Raw genomic sequence first — 16,314 nt, forward strand, 5'->3', positions numbered from 1 at the left:
ATCCTATGTGGTGGAATTGAGTAAAAAGTTGATGACAGTGAAAGTTACAATGAGTATGCGGGGAACGGGTTGAGAAGGGATTTAGCTAACACTTCTTAAGATTGCGTTCAAGTTAAGCGATCATGCTACACACACACAACAACATGTCATCTCTCAATGCAAATGCCATAGTTCTTAACTTTAGGACGCATGCGATGTATACGATAATGTCTATAGGACTTATGTCTAAGCCTCTATTCTTGTTTATGCGATGATGGATGATACACACATACACAAGGCGACCGCATACTATCATATCCTATTTTTAGGGTGCATGCGATGCATGATAGCAAACAGAACTTATCTCTAAGTCTCTATCTCTTGCTTATGCGGTTCTAATCTGACTCTCTCGAGCTTAGATTCTAACCTAACTCTCTCAAGTCTAGGTTCTTTCTTTAGACTACCCTCTCAAGTATCTCTAAAGGATGAAGGACGCATACATAAGACAAGATGATCGCATAAAATGAAGATCTTAGGTCATGCTAGCTGAATGCTTCTCAACCCATTCAGAAATTTAGCTGCTCATGTGCAATGTGAAGAGATTGAATAGATGTAGAGATACAAATTCCATTTTATAAATAAAATTAGAATACAAAACGACAATGGAAAGTAGGGATAGGAAGCCCGATAGCAATGTCTTGCTCCCCAAGGCTTTTACACTATGTTTTACTCTACTCTACCCAAAAGAATGTTCTTGTTTTCGCAAGAGTCGGCCCTCTCTCCGTTTGCAGCGCTTTTCGGCAGTCTCTCGTGCTAACCAGGAATGATCTTTCAGCGTCTTCTCTCTTCGCTCACCTCCACCTTCTAGTATATGAATTATAAACTAACGGCTATCTATGATCTATCTTCTATGTATATGGCAAACTGTGTATATAACGAGCTCCCAAAACTCTCAACTGGAACTGGTTTTACAGTGGCGGCCTTCGGTATTTATAGAGCTTCAAGGTGAAGAAGCTTTTCTCTCAAATGATTGCAATGATGGGAGGTCATTAAATCTCTGTCTGATGCGCCGATTAATAATCACCGAAAAGTTGAATGTACTTGCTACAGTGTGTCATTAACGGTGTGTCAACTAAATTCAGATTCGACCGTCATCAGATTTTTGTCCCATTATGATTTATTAAGCTTTCACCTTGATGTGTCGTCTTTATACGGCCACCTTCTTGAGCAGATTTTCGCGAGCGCTTACGATCGCATAGCTTTACGGTCGCAATCTTCTAATGCACTTAGGCGCCGAATTCCTTGGATCGCAATTTGCTTTGTGCCAACACATTTTCCTGCACAAAATAAGTAAATTAGCTATATTAATGCGATAGGCGCATGCGATCGCAATGTTCTCAACTTAATACTTTTGGACACAATTTTGCATGTTTTTACCGTCACATTCCCACATTTTTTTATATCTTCGTGTTGTAATAACGTGCATTTCTGCCCGTTATCAGCCATGTACTCCATTTTGATGTCAATCTGACCTTGTTCCCCAAGTTTGCTCAAGACAATGCATGGTAGCTTATGTTGTGCGCATGGTTGCCTCACCAACCTCTTATATACGTCCAAATTCACCTCTCATGTATCCATACAGCGTTTCCAACGCATGGTTCTTTAGTTTTGTTGTATGATTTCCTAACTATGCTACCAACTTGTCTTCCTCTTGAAGCATAGCTTCATTCTTTGGCCCATGGCAAGGATATGCATCTAACCTATTGTTTCCTCCCTAAATATGCATCCAACTAGGGCAATTGGCTTCCTAGGTGTAATTATTTTCCCAAGGGGTTGTCTCATGCTTCCATCTTGTTCCATATAGTCCAAATTGGAATCCACAAGGTCATGTGTTCTTTGTTTCCCTTCACCTCAAAGTATGCGTCCACATGGCCCTCTATGTGCTCAACACTCTAACTATGCGTCCAACACCCAATTCTTTAGGGTTTCCTCCAATTGTAGTGTCATATGTTATTCAACATTTAGCTAAGTTCTCAACCTGAATACCCTATGCATCCACCACTCATCCTCTATATGTTCCACCCTGATATTATCTCTTTGTGGTGTATAGTTCCACGCATGGTTGTTCAATACTTAGCCATTTCTTCACCCACGTGTTCACCTAGCCCTAAATATCCCAAGATAGCTCTTCTTGCCCTAACATGCATCCAAATTGGCTTGTTTTTGTCCAAGCATGCATCCAAGGCTTCTACACTTCTCCTTATGCTTCCAACTTTAGGGTAACTCATCCCAAGTCAAGCCCCTACTTTTAACATACTTAGTACTTAGTCCAAACTCCTCCTTCTCCCTTGGGCTAGGCATTTACTTTGTCTCCAACATTTAGCTAATTTTTTATCCTTCATTTTCAGGCCAACTCTAGGTTCAGAGCATAGTTCTCTATACTCATAGCATATTCTCCAACATCCCCCATGCATCCAAAACTATCCAAAGTCACCTTAAGGATGCACTTATCATGCGACCAACATGGTACCTCTAGGGTTTCCTTAACTATGCTATGAACTATACTATGGTTTCTCTCCTAAGCTATGACTTACTTCTTCAACTTCATTATGAGTTGAACTTAGCCACAATTTCCATTCTCTCCTATGCTATGGATCCAACTCTTATTCTCATAGCATAGTTTTGACACTTAGCCAAATTTTTTACTTCAAACCACCATGCCTCCAACACTTAAAAGTTTTTCTTTCTCCATGGCATAGTTTAGATACTTTAGTTAAACTTTGCCTCTTCAAGGCTTTAATTCTGAGTTCTTTTCTTTACTCCAAGAATCTTGTGAGAGTTTGGGTGTTACAATAAATGTGTTGTGGGGATTAGTAAGAAGTTTAGAAAAAGGAACTAAGAGTAAAAGTTTATATAAAACTCGTTAGCTCAAGGATTGGCTAGAATATTAACCAAGAGATGCTAATCTATTTTATAGGCCAAACTGAGATTGGAAGAGCCTACAAACCTTTGAGAGCCAACTAAGTATCTGTGAGTGACAATGTACTTTTTCAGAACTAAAGACTTGAATGTTCAAAGCATAGTTTTCCTAAAGATGTTTTCAAAGCATAGTTTTATTGAAATGAGTTACTTAATCAATGCCATGAGTTTAAATATGATTTCATGAGATGAACTTTCTTAGCATGAGTCAAGCATGATGTCTAATGTTTTTTTAAAGATACCTATTCCTAATGCTTGTACTTAAGAATGGATTTGCAAGTATTGTTTTTTATGTGCCTTAGCTTTAAAACCCCCGATACTAAAGGAGATGAAGGTATCCGAGACCTTGAGACTCAAGGAGAAAAAGGTATCTAGGGAATTTAGTAATATCCATCATATAGGTCTTCGGGACTCGCCTTGGCACACATATAGGCTTTGAGCCATGTGTAAGGGTGTTTAGCCTTTTGGGGGCATTTCTATGTGCACATATGAGAGTTATTGATGTTGTTTGTATGAGAACTCTCTACATCAGCTAAGGTTGTCGATGTTGAAAGTATCGAGCTTACTCTACCTCAACTTAGGATTATAAGTACTAGTTTTATTGAAGTTATGTATAATGAGGTTTTAAGCATGCTAAACTATACTCAGAGTTTAATTTTATTTCTGGCTGATGACATGAAACCTATTACTTGTACATTCAGTTTTGCTAAGCTATTAAATCTTAAGCATGTTTCATAAACCCTGAAGTTAAGTTTGTTTGAGGTACAACAGATTCTCTTATTTCAAATTATGCTTATTTATCTAAATAGTCACTCGTTGGGTCTCCTAGCTCACGTTTTAAAATTTTCTCTCTCTCCAGGTAGTGAACGTGTTCCCAGTGCCTAGCTTATAGCTACCAGTCTGCCACACATCCCAAAAACCTCAGATAACTCAACAGTTGTTAGGTTTACATTATTTTTTTGTTACCTTCACTACTACAAGAACAGTGTTTCTTGACTTTTTTAAATATCAAGAATAACTTTTTCTTTTACATTTTAAAAAACGTCAACGAAGCCAGTGTCAAGAATGTAGATTTTCTCGATGTTTTAAAAACATCAAGAAAAGCCATTCTTGACAGTTGAAAAACGTCAAGAAACACATACACTTGACATGTTTGAAATGTCAAGAATATGAGCATTTTTTACAAGGAAAAAACATCAAGAAATTTTGTTAGCTTAACATTTAAAAATGTCAAGAAACACAGACACTTGACATGTTTGAAATGTCAAGAATATGAGCGTTCTTGATAAAGAAAAAATGTCAAGAAATTTTGTTAACTTGACAATGAAAAAACGTCAGATATATCCTACTTGACATGTTAGAAATGTCAAGAATATAGGAGTTCTTGACCTGTTAAATATATCAAGAATATCTATAATCTTGACAAGGAAAAACGTCAAGATATATCCTACTTGATATGTTTGAAATGTCAAGAATATAGGAGTCCTTGACCTGTTAAACATGTCAAGAAAATCTATAATCTTGACAAGGAAAAAAGGTCAAAAAATTTTCTTGTGATTTTTTTAGAAAAATCTACGATGTTGACATTTTTACCTATAATTGATCTTATATTGTGATCCAACAACCACATTTGGTATATATATGACATACATTCATCAATGAAATAAACAATATACACACATTGACAAGCTTATATATCAACCAAAAACCACCAATATCTCTTTATAAAAACTTAACTTCTCTAACATTGTCAATAGTACAACCTAAGGAACATAATTCTAATAGTCAACTCATATGGACACTTCCAAAAAAAATATAAGGAACATAATTCTAACAGTCAACCCTATATGAACAGTTTCAAAAAATATATTTCCGAAACTTCTATCAAAACCATCCATCTACCCATATAACAACTATCACTTGTACCAATCCAAAACTATCCCCCAACACTTGACATGTTTGAAATATCAAGAATATGAGCATTTTTTACAAGGAAAAAACGTCAAGAAATTTTGTTAGCTTGACATTTAAAAAATGTCAAGAAACACAGACACTTGACATGTTTGAAATGTCAAGAATATGAGCATTCTTGACAAGGAAAAAAATGTTAAGAAATTTTGTTAACTTGACAATGAAAAAATGTCAGATATATCATACTTGACATGTTAGAAATGTAAAGAATATGGGAGTTCTTTACCTGTTAAACATGTCAAGAATATCTATAATCTTGACAAGGAAAAAATGTCAAGATATATCCTACTTGACATGTTTGAAATGTCAGAATATAGGAGTTCTTGACCTGTTAAACATTTCAAGAAAATCTATAATCTTGACAAGGAAAAAAGGTCAAAAAATTTGCTTGTGATTTTTTTTAGAAAAATCTACGATGTTGGTGTTTTTACCTATAATTGATCCTATCATTTGATCCAACAACCACATTTGGTATATATATGACATACATTCATCAATGAAATAAATAATATACACGCATTGACGAACTTATATATCAACCAAAAACCACCAATATCTCTTTATAAAAACTTAATTTCTCTAACATTGTCAATAGTACAACCTAAGGAACATAATTCTAACAGTCAACTCATATGGACACTTCCAAAATAATATAAGGAACATAATTCCAACAGTCAACCATATATGAACAATTTCAAAAAATATATTTCTGAAACTTCTATCAAAACCATCCATCTACCCACATAACAACTATCATTTGTACCAATCCAAAACTAATCCCCCTCCCCCCCACATATTTTAACAATACCAAAAGATATCACACCTATATGGATATGAAATAAATCCAAAAATTGATCAGCCGAAACAAATGCATTCAAAATGACCAACCACGATCACATGTAGCAACCCAAAAATTCAGCCAACTCTATCTGCACCTCTTCTAACTCGATTTGTGAGAGTATGTATTCCTTGTATCAATCTATAAACATAAAAGCCAAATATTATAATAGATTCTATTTTTCCCTGTGTTATTTAAAATGTCGAAATAACGATAACATACCAAATCTGAGATGATCATGCTTCTTTTGGTCACAATGTCCCTTATATACCTCATGACGTAGTATCCACATTCGGTGCTCCCAACTTCTAGAGTACACTACAAAGAAAAACCAATAAATAAGAATGAAGTAATTCTTACGCACTAGATGTCTACTTAATATGATGAATAAATAGTCATTGTTTATTTATACTTTCCTTTATTGTTCTTCATAAGGTTTTCTTTTGGCTTTTTTTAATATTCTTTTGAGATTGAAACATCGCAATTACCCTATTTGTCAAGAAATAACAAAAAATTCTAAAATAAAGTACACTTTAAAACAAACAATACAAATGAAAAAGGTTAACTTACGTGTCAATTATATATCTTATATCTACCCGTGATGTTGTCCTCATTGAGTCTAGGTAGTACACAGTATCATCGTATGCATTTATACTACACAGTATCACCGTATGCATTTATACTACACAGTATCATCGTATGCATTTATACTACACAGTATCAGCGTATGCATTTATACTACACAGTATCATCATATGCATTGAGTCTAAGTAGTGCAAAATGACAACTAGTTAATAAAATATAATTAGTATTTTTATTACTAATGGAAATTGATAAAAAAAAAACAAAACGTGTTTTAACTCACCCAGTATTAAAAAGAGCAAGAACTATTTTGTTTGCTTCTAAGACCATCAGTCTACTACACAGGTTTCGAGTTTTAACTTCCTGAGAGTTATGTCTAGAGGAAATGAGAGATGGATCTACGAAAATGTATTGTGAACTTTCCTTTGAATCAATGAAGGATGTGTGCAAGTACGTACAAAAGATTTATAACATAAATATTCACGACCAAAATTGGAAAGAAACATCATAACTAAAGTCTACAAAAGTAATAACATTACTTACGCCATGTAAGCCACCAAAGTCATTGGCTTGACTTCATCTATGTTACAAAAGTTAATTATGTCCTTTTGCAGAACACAACTCTTTCGACTGATGCCAAAAAGTCCAACTGGAAGTTGTAAAGAAATACTAGACTCTTTGTGAAGGATCTCTAAACGAAGAGCATCCATGAGCGTGTTCGGATCTTTCCAATTTCACCGTGACCGAAATAAACCATATACATTCGAACATACAGTTATGCAAAAATACAGTAATTAACGGCATGCTTTGAACACTAAAAATAAAGGAAAGAGTTCTCATACCAGTTGAAGATGCTCTTCAAGCTTAGGAACACAATGCAGCGGAAGACCTCTACCCGATCAACAAACGGCCAGCAAATGCATAGGCTACAACAATACGAACAACCACGAACAAATAAACACAGCGGGGACAACACCAATAGAAAGGAGCCCTTTGTATTCTCGGAGTGAGAACCCAAAGTGTAGTCTTTAGTGAGTTTGATAGAGGTAGGAGAAAGAACTAATCGTTTAGTCGATAAGCAAGTGGGAGAGAATAGGAAGCTATCACATAGCTAGATGCTTATCGTTTGGAAGAAGCTACACGATCGTGTAGGTTTTACTGAACGATCGCTTAGGAAAAAGTAAATGATTTTTTAGCAAACATAACACACTATACAATCGTTTAGGAATTAGTGTGCGATCGTTTAGGCGCGAGGTAAACGATCGTTTAGGCGCTGGGCTACTATCGTATAGGCTCTCGACTTATGCGATCATTTACGTTTCCACACCAATGCAAAACCTTTTTCGAACTTTTCGAACCTTTTCGAAATGAAACAAAATTTCATTTTTATTCTTCAGTTACAATACACTATAGATTGATATCACATATCTACTATAGTAATTTCTCTTCTACTTTATATAAATCATATTTATATCTAATTTCCTCCAAAATAATGTATCTCATACATTTAGCCAATTATATCATATATAATTAACCAGTCCAATTATATCATATATAATGAAACTTTCCTCTTGTCAATTTGAACATTTCAAATTAACCCAAATACTGATTCTCGACTTTATCCAAGCTACCAGGGGACCTAACGGACCTGTGGCTCAAAGCTCCAATAGTCCGTGAATAGCTGACTAAACTCTTTAGCTATCCATTAACTGCCAGGCATTCCACTAAAGACCAACAACTAAAACTCTTCTTACCATAGATATATTTCTGTGTCCATCATAAACAATCATGAGTACGATGACCCTTCACAGATGCTCGTAAGTACAGTTGGGCCAAATTACCGTTTTGCCCCTATAGTTACATCTTACTTCTTAAGTACCACTGATTTCTCTAATGAACAATACAACATAGTCCAACTATGTGTGAACACCTCTCGAGCCAAGAGAAGGTATGTGGCACCACATCGTTCAAAGCCCTAGAATCAGCCCTTAAGGGAGCTATCTATCTACTTACCCCTGCCTCAGGGAAGGAGTGAATTCCATCTTGTGTAGTTGAGTTCCCAACTCTCAAATCAGACGAATCCCCAAAATGGTAGGTTTGAATCGGCGACCTGGCCACTCGCACCCATACAAATCAAAGGACTGCCCTCAATGGCAGAAGTTCCCAACTCACTCAGGATTGAGGACATGTTACCTATGGTCATCCTAGTGAAGTGAAGTTTCTATCATGAACGGTGTTATATAACGAGACGTTAACACTTCGTGGTCAGGTCTTAGACAAACTCCTTGTATAGGACGCCCCCGCTCGCATGTCCCCAACACGAATGATCAGGATCAGACCATCTGTGACAAGTCACAACACTTGTTACCATTCCATTAAGCGGGCTGCATCCATAGCATTACTAGGATAAAGTTTCCCTCCTATATCCATTGACTATAGACCATTTTGGTTATCACTCAAGACATGATCCATTTGTATGTCACCCCATACATGCTTAAGTTACATACAGATGACCAGAGATTTTAAGTTTATTGGTTTGTGATAAAGCAAATAAAACATGCAACTGAGCAAAAAACAAGATGTGAAGTAAAATATCATATATTATACAACATAAACGTTCGTACAAACTGTTTACAAACTATAGGAAATAAAACTTTAGGGCATCAACCCCAACACTTTGGCCATCACCTTCTTAACATATCTAAGAATGGATTTCAAAGATACCAAAAGATCGATGTTGAGTAATTAACTTCTTTTTTCTTAGTCATTTCCATTGAAGATTTCTCCTAATGCAGCAAAATCATAGCAATAAAAGTATATAAATAAGAAAAATTAGACATTTGATGAACTTAATTGATTTTACATTCCCTTTTATCTTGTCTCTTCATTTCTCAGGGGACTTAATCTCCTCCACCTTAATACTTCTCTTTTTGTTTATTTTCATATGCAGTCTTCATCTTGCCTTTTGGTTTACCTTGAGATTTGATCTGATCTGCTAAAAATTTCCTAGAGCAACTTCCATGTCAAGAAAATGCAGTAGAATATGATATTTGAAGACGAGCTTCTAATTCTCTAACACGTTGAAGAAGTGCTTCATTCTCACTTACAATTTCGTTGTTTTCATCCTTCCCATGTTTTAATTTTTGTTTCATTATATAAAAGTAAGTCGTTGGAGTAACAAAATCGCCAACTCCACGCACACGCCCGTGTCTTTCTTGAGTACCCAAAGCTTGTGTTAAGACTGAAGGAACTCTTAACGAAGAGCATCCATGAGTGCATTCGGATCTTTCCGATTTCATCGTGACCAAAATACAACACATATATTCCAACAGACAGTTATGCAAATTAACACTAATTAACGACATGCTTCGAACAATAAAATACAAGGGAAGGAGTTCTCATACAAGTTGAAAACCCTCTTCAAACGTAGAACTCAGAAGCAGCGGAAGAACTTCTACTCGAACTCTATCGTCCAGCAAACCAGTCGGTTGCAGCAGCACGATCATCTACACGAATGGCAGCAACACGAATAGTCACGAACAAGTGAACATCGAGGACGACACCACAAGTTGGAGCCCTTGGTATTCTCGGAGTGAGAATCAAATGGATCATGTCTTTGAGCCCTTGGTAGAGGTCGGAGAAAAGACATATCATGTAGATGATAAACAAGTGGGAGAGAAAGAGCTATCGTATAGTTGTGGAGCTATCGTATAGTTGTGGTACTTATCATTTAGAAGAAGCTACACGATCGTGTAGGTTTTACTAAGCAGTTGTTTAATAAATGGTAGACGATCCTTTAGAAAACGCGGCACGCTATGCGATCGTTTATGAAAGGTTTAAGCGATCGTTTTAGGACTGGCGTGCGATCCTTTAGGGGCTGATGGTGGCCCGATCGTTAGATTGATGATACTATCACATAAGGCTCTCAACTAGCGATAGTTACGTTTCCACAACGATTGTGATTTTTTGAACTATTTTGCTAATGAAAAAAATTTCACTTATTATTCATCGGCTTACACCATAACCGAATGCGGCTGCTCCACTAACGCACGACCGAGGAGATGTTTTTCGGCCAATTTTCATATAATTAATCAATTTAATAATTATGATAAATCATATTATTCTTATACAACCTATAGTTTGATATCACATATCAACTATAGAAATTCTCCTCCACTTATATAAATCATATTTATATCTAATTTCCTCCAAAAATAATGTATTCATACATTAGTTCCCATCCATTATATCATATATAATGAACTTTCTCTCTTGTCAATTTGAACATTTCAAATTACCCAAATACTGATTATCGACTTTATCCAAGCTACCCAGAGGACCTAAGGACTTGTGGCTCGAAAGCTCCAACGGAGCTGAATGCTGACTAAAACTCTTAGCCTAGTCCACCATCCATTAACTCAGGCATTCTACTAAAAAGACCAACAACTAAAACTCTTTCTTACCACAAGATATATTTCTGTGTCCATCGGATAATAACCAATCATGAGTACGATGACCCTTCACAGAGCCCGTAAGTACAGTTGGGCCAATTTACCGTTTTCCCTTAGTTAATCTCACTCCTTAAGTACCACTAATTCCTCTAATGAACAATACAACAAGTCCAACTATGTGTGAACACCTCTCGAGCCAGAGAAGGTGTTGGTGCACCTCGTTCAAAGCCCTGGAACAGCCCTTAAGGAGCTATCTATCTACTGCCCCTGCTGGGAAGGAGTGAATTCCATCTTGTGTAGTTAGTTCCCAGCTCCTCAAATCAAAGAATCCCCAAAATGTAGGTTTAAATCGGCGACCTGGCTACTCGCACCCATACAAATCAAAGGACGCCCTCAATGCAGGCGTTCCCAACTCACTCAGGATTGAGGCATGTTACCTATGGCTATCCTGTGAAGTGAAGTCTCTGTCATGAACAGTGTCATATAACGAGACGTTAACACTTCGTGGTCAGGTCTTATACAAACACTTTATATAGGACGCCCCTGCTTGCATGTCCCCTACATGAATGATCAAGATCAGAACATCTGTGACAAGTCACAACACTTGTAACCATTCTACAAAGCGGGCCACATCCGTAGCGTTACCAGGATAAGGTTTTTCCCCTATATCTATATACTACAGATCATTTTGGTTATCACTCAAGACATGATCCACTTATATGTCACCAAATACATGCTTAAGTTACATACAAATAACCGGGGATTTTATGTTTATTGGTTTGTGGTAAAGCAAATAAAACATAAAACTGAGCAAAAAACAAGAAGTAAATATCATATATTATACAACACAAGCATTCATACAATCAGTTTACAAACTACAGGACACGAGACTTTAGGGTATCAACCCCAACAAAGACATCATTAGGAGAGTGATGTTTGTGGCACAATGGATTTATATTATTCTTTGAGATGAAATTTAATATAATTAAGCTATATGTCATATACTTCATGTAAATTTAATACATGTTTTACTATTCGATTAACAACTTCTTGAACATCTTCATTGTCATATTCTCCCTTCTTATTAACTCGATCCTTCTTCCACAGGTTAGCTCGATTGAAATCACTTTCATTTGAAGACACTTTCTTCTACATTCAAATGAAGAAAAAAATAGATATTGTGATAAATTTAGGAATTGTGAGAACATATACTAAATTCTTACCATCTCCTCAACAAGGTTAGCATAACCTTTCCTTGAAATTCGATGATTGTACTTATTCTTATATCGACGTTCTTGTTGCAATTGTCTTTTTTCCTATACAAACGTAATGATTATTAGTAGAAATGGCATGACAAATATTTATAAAATTAAAATGAAAACATCATTCATACCTGAAACTTTACACACTGATCTCGATCTTACAAACTCTTCTCAATGACTTTGATCAATAAATGAATAATTTTCAGTTGGATTTATTAGAAGTTGAGGTTCATCTTTAAATGACATAATGTATTTTGTTGTTAACCAATTCTTAAACTAACGAAAAGCTATCACTACAACTTTCATAACATTCTTCCTAGATCTTTTATCAATTACAAAGGTGGCCTAAACATTGAAAAGTTAGTGAAACATTACATATATATCTACAATAATATCAAGATAAAAAGTTGAATATATATACCTCAACTGTACTATATTTCTTATCTTTCAACTCAGTAGGCACATGTTTCCAAGATGTATATATCGGCGTTTAACGGTAAAAAAAAAAATCGTTTAACAGTAAAAAAAAGTCATTTAACATGTGCCTACTGAGTTGAAAGATAAGATATATAGTACAGTTGAGGTACTATGTGGATTTACTCCATCGACTGACAATGCTAAACGAAGATTCCTAGGTTCAGAACAAAAGTCTTGCCATTTAGAGTCTACTAACTTTCAATCCGGAGAGTCTGCTAGATGTCGTAACTTACCATCTACAATTCTTTCATCAACGTGCCAAGTCAAGTTTTTAGCACAATCAATACTTCTAAAAAGCCTTCTGAATCGGGATTGGTGAAAAGTACCATATCACTTTTGAAGGTATTTGTTTTTTCCTTTCATTGTATTCTTCCCCTTTTTCCACCTTGATTCACCACATTCAGGACATTCAATTGCATCTGTATATTCTTTTCTATACAAACAAAAATCAATAGGGCATGCATGAATCTTTTCATATTCCATTCCTAGTGCACCTAATGTTTCCATTGCTTCATACATTAAATTTGTTAGCTCATTGCTAGTGGGCAAAATTTCCTTTATGTTTTGAGTAGTTCTGAAAAACTAGTATCACTTCATCCATGTCTAACTTTTAAATTATACAATTTGACTAATGTAGACAACTTAGTGTATTTTTTGCACCCTTCGTATAATGCTTTTTCAGCATCATTAAGCAACTTCTCAAATCCATTCGGGTCTCTTAAATATTCCTCGTGAGTAACTTCAACCATTTCTTTTAAACTTTCAACATTAGTCTCTTCGTACATTTGGGTGTCAAACTTAGAAGATTCTCCACAAAAGGATGAGTTAGGAAGTTTTTCCCCATGCCAAAACCAAATTTTATAACTTTAATCAACCCATTGACATATAAATGTTCTCTAATATCCTTGCTACTATGCTTTTCATAATTCCACATTTCAAACAAGGATAACGAAAATAGGAGCTATTTGTATTAGAAAATCCAAATTTTATGAAGTTTTCCACACCCAATTCATAATTTTTGGATAATCTACTCTTGTACATCCATGATTTATCCATGATTGTAAATCTATTAAGAAAAGATGATAAACAATGATCAACTTCAAAAAAACAAGTTGTGGAAAACAAACAAGTTCCCAATACATACAACATGTCATTTCTAGCTCTGCAATATTCCAACCTCAAGAAAGTAAGATAAATCAGAGAACATCGACAAATCAGAGAACAAAGACAAATACATCTAAAAAAATTAAACTCAAGGTGTAATCGAACCTCAAAAAATTGAACCCAAGGTGTGCACGTGCTCTAATGTGCTAAACATATATTAATTACAATAACTAAAAATTGAACCGAAGTTTGGCCAAGCATTACTTAGTTCATAAAGCCCTTACAAATTAGACACATTGGCATATCTAACTTTGGCAAGCATTGAATTAAAGAAAAGTGGCAAGTTTTTGCAAATTCTCTAAAATTAAAGCCCTAACTTTGCCAAAGCATTGAATTAAAGTGGCAAGCCTAACTTTGGCAGGTTCTCTAAAATTCAATCTCATTCAAGAACAATATGAAACAAGAGTTTATTATGAGATTCAAGAATATACATGAGAGATTAAACCCTGACTTTAAAAGTTCAAGCCTCAAACCAAAAACATCAAGCCCTAACTTTGAAAGTTCATGCGTCAAACCAAGAAAATCAAGCCCTAACTTTGAAACTTCATGCATCAAACCAAGAAAATAAAAAATTAGACCTAATCTAAACAAGATTAAGCCTAATCTAAACATGAAAATCAAGATTGAGCCTAATCAAACCAAGAAAATCAAGAATTAACCCAATCTAAACAAGAAAATCAAGATTAAGCCCTAACTTTGAAAGTTCATGCCTCAAATCTACTTACCTCAAGGAAGAATCCATTCAAGATTGATGGAATAATAAAGATGCATTAAAAGGATGTGAAAAACCAAGAAGATTTTGAGTGTATTACGCAAAAAATCGACTGTCTCGACTAGAATTTCTTTTAATTTTGTCTGATAGTGTTCCAACGCTACTAAAAGAGCGTTGCAACGCTATTTGCGAGGCACGCAATTTTCCCATCAAAACCCATAGTGTTGCAACATTACGTGCGTGAAGCGCGTGCGTTTTTCATTTTCTCGTCAAAATATGTAGCGTTGCAACGCTACTTTTTAGCATTGCAACGTTGCCCTGTATTCTTGATGTTTTTAAAACGTCAAGAAACCATTAATTGAACTTGACATTTTTAAAACGTCAAGTACTGAATTTCTCTAAGAAAATTTCACAAGCCCCCCTTTTTAAAATTAATTCTTGACGTTTTTCTTTAAAATCACATATTTCTTGACATTTTTTCATAATAACATCAAGTATTTAAAATTGCAAACGTCAAGAAAGGTGATTTTTCTTGTAGTGCCTATAATCATGTACATACTAGTTGGGACGGGAAGGAACCCCTGTCTATAAATATGATTGTAAATATTGTTGTATAATGGGCCTACTGCCTGCAAGGCTTTAAATAAGAGTTATATGTATGTGTGTGTGTGTGTGTGTGTATATATATATATATGTATGTATATTTATGCGTACTTGTTTATTAGGTCTTTCAAGAGTAAGGAAACAAGTTACAAGTTACGGATAGGCAATAGATGTCTTGAGAGGGTTGACATTTGTTTTTTTCACACCTCTTTCCAGGTTAAGAGGATAATCTGTGAGGGGGTGTGACACTTCATTTGAAGATGGAAAGATAAACGTTCTTGTTGAGAGAGAGTCTCATACTTAAGAAGAACAAGGGATTTTTGGGGCAAGGAGTAGAATACTGAGCTTTACAGAGTTATGAAGTCAAGGAATTGATGCTTTTTAGGAAGAGTGGGATCCACAAACTCCTTGAGCCAAATAAGGAGTGAAGTTCGCAACTCCTACTTCCTAACTCCTTAGGCCAAACATACAGTATCAATATTCACTAAGATTCTCACACTTAGGGGGAACCTATGTTTATTTAAGAGAGAGTCTCACACTACTCTGGAGAGCTTAAGTGATCATTTATTAAGTTAGGATATTTGTTCACTGTATTTTTTTTTTTATAAATAAGTACAACGTTGTAATCGTTTGACTGTATATTAGTAAAATTATCTTTTCTAGGCACACTGCCTCCTGACATAAGTGGTATATCACCAAATTGGATTACCAAACATTATGTTTTGTCCTTTAATGTTTTTATCATTGTTTTTCTGTATGTCCTTGAAATAGTAGTAATGTTGTATATACCAAGTTACATAGTGTGATAAATAACCTTCCTTTCAGAGGTGAAAATCTTGTAATAAAGAAATTATGGAAAAAAAAAAAAAAAAACCATTTCCACATACTAAAAATGTAAAAATGAAATTTGACGTAAGCAATTCTTCCAAATATTAAAGAATGTGCCAAACGCAAAAAAAGAAAAAGAAAAAAAAAAGATTTTGAAATGCATGGATAAGATTAATAAATTCTTAGACTGCAGTACTAGTTTATCTCCTTCTATAGACTCATAATAAATTATGTATTATCTTAAGGAATAAGCTTCACGTCCATCAATTCTTGGTTAATATTACAAACATTAAAGGTAGCTTTAAATTATTAAATATATATATATATCCTTAAACTTTACTATTCATTTAAAGAATAAATGACAATATTACCTTAAACTTTCGTAAATATCCCAAAAGTATCTTTAAAATAGAAGTTTTTTAAGATTTTGAATGAAAATTGAGATATAGAATGATGTGGTTGTGTCCT

At 34.9% G+C, this 16,314-nt stretch overlaps 1 long non-coding RNA gene across 1 annotated transcript in view; it reads left to right on the forward strand.

Moving 5' to 3' along the window:
- The window catches only part of LOC120086867, a 28,996-nt gene extending 13,432 nt beyond the window's left edge, over positions 1–15,564 (forward strand). The window contains exons 2-4 of the long non-coding RNA XR_005484352.1: positions 3,818–3,902; positions 11,908–12,038; positions 15,235–15,564. This is a non-coding gene — a long non-coding RNA (uncharacterized LOC120086867). The remainder of the gene's footprint in view (positions 1–3,817; positions 3,903–11,907; positions 12,039–15,234) is intronic.
- The last annotated feature ends 750 nt before the right edge of the window (positions 15,565–16,314 follow it).

This window comes from Benincasa hispida, chromosome 9 (genome assembly GCF_009727055.1).
Source record: "Benincasa hispida cultivar B227 chromosome 9, ASM972705v1, whole genome shotgun sequence".
Lineage (NCBI taxonomy): Eukaryota > Viridiplantae > Streptophyta > Magnoliopsida > Cucurbitales > Cucurbitaceae > Benincasa > Benincasa hispida.